This window comes from Lytechinus pictus, chromosome 5 (assembly GCF_037042905.1).
Source record: "Lytechinus pictus isolate F3 Inbred chromosome 5, Lp3.0, whole genome shotgun sequence".
NCBI classification, from domain to species: Eukaryota; Metazoa; Echinodermata; class Echinoidea; order Temnopleuroida; family Toxopneustidae; genus Lytechinus; species Lytechinus pictus.
The window spans coordinates 24,599,402-24,605,760 of NC_087249.1; positions in this window are offsets into that span (position 1 = coordinate 24,599,402).

Sequence of the window (6,359 nt, forward strand, 5' to 3'; positions counted from 1 at the left end):
TGCATCAACTACAATGAAAATGTCTGTTAGATCTTAAATTTCACTCAAAAGTGACATTCTTTAAATCAAAATTGGTTCTGAAAAGGGGAATATATGTAAAAATATATTAACACTGAGACACCTGTTTTGCTATTTTGCTAAAAATTCACCAGATAGGTGTGCAGATTTTTTATGGAATCTAGACAATTAGATACCATTTTTTTATCACATTCATGCCATTCAGAACTCACTTGTCATAACATTTAATTCACAAAGCCATCAACATATTTATTTTTACTTTTCATCCACAAACATCACAAATATATGTATTATTCCTGTTAAACACAAAGTTGGATCTAGTACCTTTCAGAACTGAGCTATTCATATAAAATGTAGAAAGGTCTTGAAGTTCTTCTTGACCCTGAGGTCATTTGGATATCCTGATTAGAGATAAGTCTAATTAATCTTATCCAGGTAGTACACTGGTGACAAATGGGATCAAAATGGTTATGTTAGGATTTCAGTTACAAAGTGGTTCCATATCACGATGAAACAGCACTGGTACTTTGACTCATTTGAATGGTAGCAAGCATACTGTTTTCTCTTTAGTTACTAAAACATAAAAAGAAATCACCTGTCTTCCAAGATACTTCAGCTATTCAGGATTAACAGATCAGCATGTTTCATTACACTTTAACATTTAAAAGTGACTAGATGAAAGAGAGTGCTCATGCAACTGCTTTTCATAAAGTCATATTTTTCAGTCAAATTGACCAGAACAGTCATTTCTGACTAGAAAATAGTACTTAAAATAAGATTAGATTGATGTATAAGGTTCACCCAGCTGACTATACTAATTTAATCATTTTATCCAGTTTGGTGTTTAGAGTGTAGAACTTCTTTGTAAATATTTAATATTTTAACAGCATCATGTTTATGAAAACAAAAAAATGAAGAACCCAGGCAATTCACCTGACATAGCACGCAGAAATGTATGCTGAATTGCAGCTTTTCCTTTACTAACAGTAATACTCGAAATCTATATATATGTGTGTAGTTATAACAGGTTAGTTTAATAATCCATTGCTAGAGTATAAGGAAGGAAAGAAATTCCCATAATAGTTTGGATTACTCAATAATACACACTGGTCTTTAAATATCCATCAACATCAAAATATCAAACCAATTACTTCAAGGTCATTATGGGTCATATCTTGGTCATAGTTGACAAAATGTTTGCCAAGAATTTACTCTGGTCTAAAATATCAAACCTTAACATCACTAAAGCAGGTAGAAGGAAAGTAATTATTTTTGGCTTTATTTCTCTATCTGTAAATCTGTCAAGGTAAACTTCCTGGTCAAGAGATGTTAGAAATTAGACAAGATCAGTGGCGTATGCAAGGGGGGGGGGTTACAGAGGTTCAACCCCCACCCCTTAAATTTTGTTGATACCCAACCCCCCCTCCCCCCTAATTTTTTTTGACAAAATAAAAAGTGCATTGGGCAAAGTGTTTAAAAGACCAAACAGGTGAGTATAAGAACGATAATCAGAAGTACTTTGATATTTAACCAACTAAGTCTCAAGTGAGTAACACCTGACTTGATATTAAATTAATTTTCCTGAGAGCCAAAACTATGATTGAATTTAAGGCAACACTGAAGGCACATAACACAAATAATTTCCTGTTTTGCACAAATAAAATGAAAGAAAATAGAAATCACTTAACATTCAACAGACATAGAGTACAGTATTCTCGAAAAAAACACCCAAGAAGCAGGAATCAATATTTCTCTCAATATAATACTTATAAATCATACCAATAAGTGTATTTTTTCTACCTACTCGGTGCCTGAATTTTGTTTAAACCTCATGACAAAACATTGATTTTCTGTACAGATAATAGTCACTTACTCCCTCGCAAATTTATTGATAATAGTAATAGGCCTATATATTTTCTACAGCACCCAATCCGGATATATTTAGCACTTTGAGAAGCCACCTTTGTCAGCATTGGCAATAAAATATATACAAATTATTATAATTACTCAAGTGAAAATTAATCAATCCTTAGGATTACATGTCAAGGCCATGTGGATATCGGTTTAAAATTTGAAGTTTCCCCTTTTATACAGTCAATTCAACTTAATTGATGAATTATGAAAACAGGGAAATGGGAAGTACAACGAAACACCATGGTATAGCCATGGAATAGCAAATGTTACTCATGAAAAGAATTTCATAAAAATAGGATATAAATCAAATTTATATGATCATTGAAGCAGTCTTACAAGTTCATATATAATGTGACAAAATAATTATAAGGAACATTTGCTGAATCTGAAGTGATACAGTCATTGGTGTCCCTCAGTCTTAAGTGATGTAGTAGTAGTATAATACAAAGATAAACAAATATACTTAATCTGTTAACATTGCTGTCATAACTCAATATTGGACACACAAAAACCATCTGTTCATTCTATATTTCTCACGAATAAAAAACGAGATTAAACATCTCAAAAATCAAGAATCAAATTCTTCGTGATAACATTTCAATTGGTAAATTCTCAGATTTTTGAAAGTTTAGATTTGGAATTGTCGGGGGAGGTAACCCTTTGAATAACCCCTTTCCAGATTCAATTTCGGAGCGGGCCCTATCCTGAGGCTAATACTTGACAGGGTGTGTGAGCCTGAAGGGAAGATGATGGATATACACCATTCATCACAGACTCCTATCTTCTGAGCATTTATGAAAAATTACAGATTTTTGCTGGACCAATCACCTTCATGAGGATAACAACAAAACTGAAACATATGAAAGAATTGAGATTGACTGTTATTTGTTGTCAATGTTCCATTTCATTTTGTAATTTATAGCTCTACAGTCCTAGTAAGCTGGTTTTTCACTTTAAAATATGACTGACAATTTTCAACGGATATATATATAGCTTGGTAAATCAACAAAAACAAAGTAAAGAAGTCTAATCCACTACATCTCTCATCAGAATAATCAAAATAGCTTGAATTAAATCATATATTCAATTTAAATAAAAGAGTGATAATTAGTTGCATCAGACTACTTGTTTACATGTGTGTTTGGTATGCTGTTTTGTTTGGTTTCTTAATTTTCATTATTTTTTTTTGGGGGGGGGTTTGTTCAAGTACTGTTATAGTATATTTTGATATTCTGCACTTATCAGTTTTTGTTAACATTTTATAATTATTCTCCTTTTTTTATACAAAATATATATAAATTTAGGCCTTTACCATTGCATATTCATTCCATTGTCTTTGTTTTTGTCAATATTTTTCTGTTTATGCATTTTTTTCATCTCTGTTTGGTCCTGCAGTTCCCAGTATCCTAATAAGAGTGATGTACAATATTCTGTGTTCAAATAATTGATTTTTAAAACTAATTTCTTGTTTTATTTGGCAGGGTAACCCTTTCATTAATAAAAAAAACTGTTTGACTATAAATTAAGGAGCCCTTTACCAACTGAATGGAGCTTTGATAACTTCTACATTAATACATTAAAATATTGAAATGTTGTTTCAGCCAAATTGGAACTTTGTAACTGAAAGTGAAACAAAGACGAGGATAACTCTTCATGCCTGTGAATAAAACTGAAAGATAATACTAATCTGAACAATTTGATACGGAACTTGAAAGACCCCAAAGGCAGATTGATGTGAAATCAATATTTTTGGTAGGAATATTGAAACAGATAGAAGGCACTAACCATAAAGACACATCCAGTAGGGTTAGCTCATGCTCTTGGGATTTCCAGAGGTGTAAGGATGGAGCTATTTGTGACCCCTCTTGATCTCGTATGTTTGGTTTATCCCCAAGTCATTGATCTAGACAGGGTTCACTAACATCCCAGTGCTATAACACAAGAGACTTTTCACACGAGCATGATCTGCATTATTTCAGGATGATTTCAATCATGATGCAAGGCCCCTTTGGTAATCAGTTTTATAAATGAAACGCTATACCCTGCGTAAATAAAGCTGAAATAAATGAATAGATAATAAATAAATAAACAAATAAATAAATAAATGTGCCTATTTCGACAATAATGCTATATGACTACGGTTTAGTGCAAATTAAGTAACACAAAGGCTTTTGTTTTAATTATGCAATTAATATCTTATTCTGGAGGTGATTTTCCAGAGATGCATGATCTGAAAAAAATCTAATGTAATTAAACAATTGTATGGATGTCTTGACAGCTATAATGGGGTTATGGGGCAGAGTTAACAAGACCTTCCTATACTTCTACCCATATAGCATCCTTTTATTGGCCCATCTGGGCCCTTCTGCTTGAGACCTACAACTATGGTAACTTTGTAATCCTATGGAAACCTGAATTTGATTGGATGTTGAGCATTTTTAGCATTAATGTTAACAATTACAATGAAAGTATTTTTGTGCAACCGGGCCCTTTTTTTTAGCTTTCGAATTACCAGCCTACATGGATAAATAAGCTAAAATTTAACCCTGCGATATAAGTCTTTAAATATTTTGAAATTGTAAATTAGGTAAACTCTTCTACTGTGTTTATGATTAGCAATTTGAATATCGCAAATTAATAATAACCTAGATTTTTGGAGCCTCATGTGAAAAACAAAATAGAATTTCATGTGAACTGCACTGTGTATTATATGACTGCCTATGGGAGATGGCACTCTCATTTTTCTCACAGTTTATACCAAGTCGTTCAAGATGATTTTTTTTTCTGAGACCAGATATTGCAAAATGGGATTCATTCACGTTCAAAATGGCATTCCACAATCGCGATATCATAAACAAAACATAAATTCAAATGTTCAAGAATATAGGTGTTTTGTACAAGTGTAAAAAAAGTCCAAAATTTTTTGAAAGGGAATGTTTTTCTATGTGTGATGGGTACCCCCCCCCTACATTGGTATTGATTTTGTACTACCTAAGTCCTTGTTTATGAAATCTTTTATAGAGCTGAAATTTAAAAATATCCAGGGGGTAAAGCTTATTAAAATGTGTGATTTCTGATAGCATGTGATCAGTTATTGTTAGCTTTTAAAAGAAAATATAATCAAGTGTCCCCTTCCCCACTCCCCCCCCCCCCCCCCCATAAAAAAGTCATTGTGACTACTTTTTAAGAAAATAAGTGGGAAACATGTTGGCTAAATCACTGACTTTAATCAACACGATGCAACCTTTGAATTTTTAGTGCATTAATTTCAAATAGCAGAATCCAACTCAAAATTCAGTTGAATGCATGTGTGGTAGCAATAAACTCTCCTCCCCCCTAAGAAATATGTACTCAAGGGGACTCCTGCTAAACATCAGAGTGCCCCAAGATAGCCCTTAAGAAAGACCATATTAAAGGCAGCCAGAAAAATAACAATTAAAAACAGGTCCTTCATTTCTCAGTCTAATGCAGTGTGAAAAGTTAGACCCCATTTCACATTCAATTTCTTGCATAGACCAATAGAATTTGATCCACAAGATTTCATGTTTTTGTCCAGCATAAATTACTGCAGTTGCCATGGTAACAAATTGTCTGCAGAATTCAATATTATGAGTAAAGTTGATAATTGCTTTTTTAAGCCTATAGGCATATATCTCTTTATCTTGCTGTTTATCCTCTTTCATTATTTTGGCTGCTTTATTTCTTTGTGTTTTTTTACTTTATTACTGCTAATCTTAATTTTTCTTACATCATCTCCTTGTATGTTGATTATTCCAAGTCACAATGAATATACATTTCTATATAATCTTATACCTTCCACTTTAATAAGTTAAAATATAAGTTTTTCGTAAATACAATTTTTAAGAAATACAGTGTTATTCAGGGTTGCATTCCTTTGTGATTTTTTTTCTTCATTTTATTCCTACAAAACTTCTTATAAATACTTGAAGACCAGCAAGCAAAGCATCTGGTCAACAGACATTGACCTGTGTCATCATAGCCCATTTACCACCAAATAGTCCCCCTGTGATATATCACTGCAATCATACATATATCAGTTAGATTACACTGGGGAGTTTCTTTCAAATCAATATGGAAGTGGTTTCTTTGAGTCAGTTGACCCGTACTGAGCCACCACCGGTACGATAAAACATCTCTATCACTGCTTTTACACTGCTCACAGTAACACAAACCATTTAATTGAATTCTGATCAAACACAAGTTTGCTGAAAGTTGATTGACAGAGTGGTGGAAACCCCCAGTTGGAGAAACCCCCACCTCTTCTCCCGATGCTAGCCTGCTGAAACTTCATCGGCTTCACTGACCACTATCAATAAAAGCACTCTGTACACAGAGGTTTGACCATTGCCTGGTTTGGTTTGAGCAAGGAGGTTCTATTTAGTTACACTTCGTAATTCCGAAGGTTC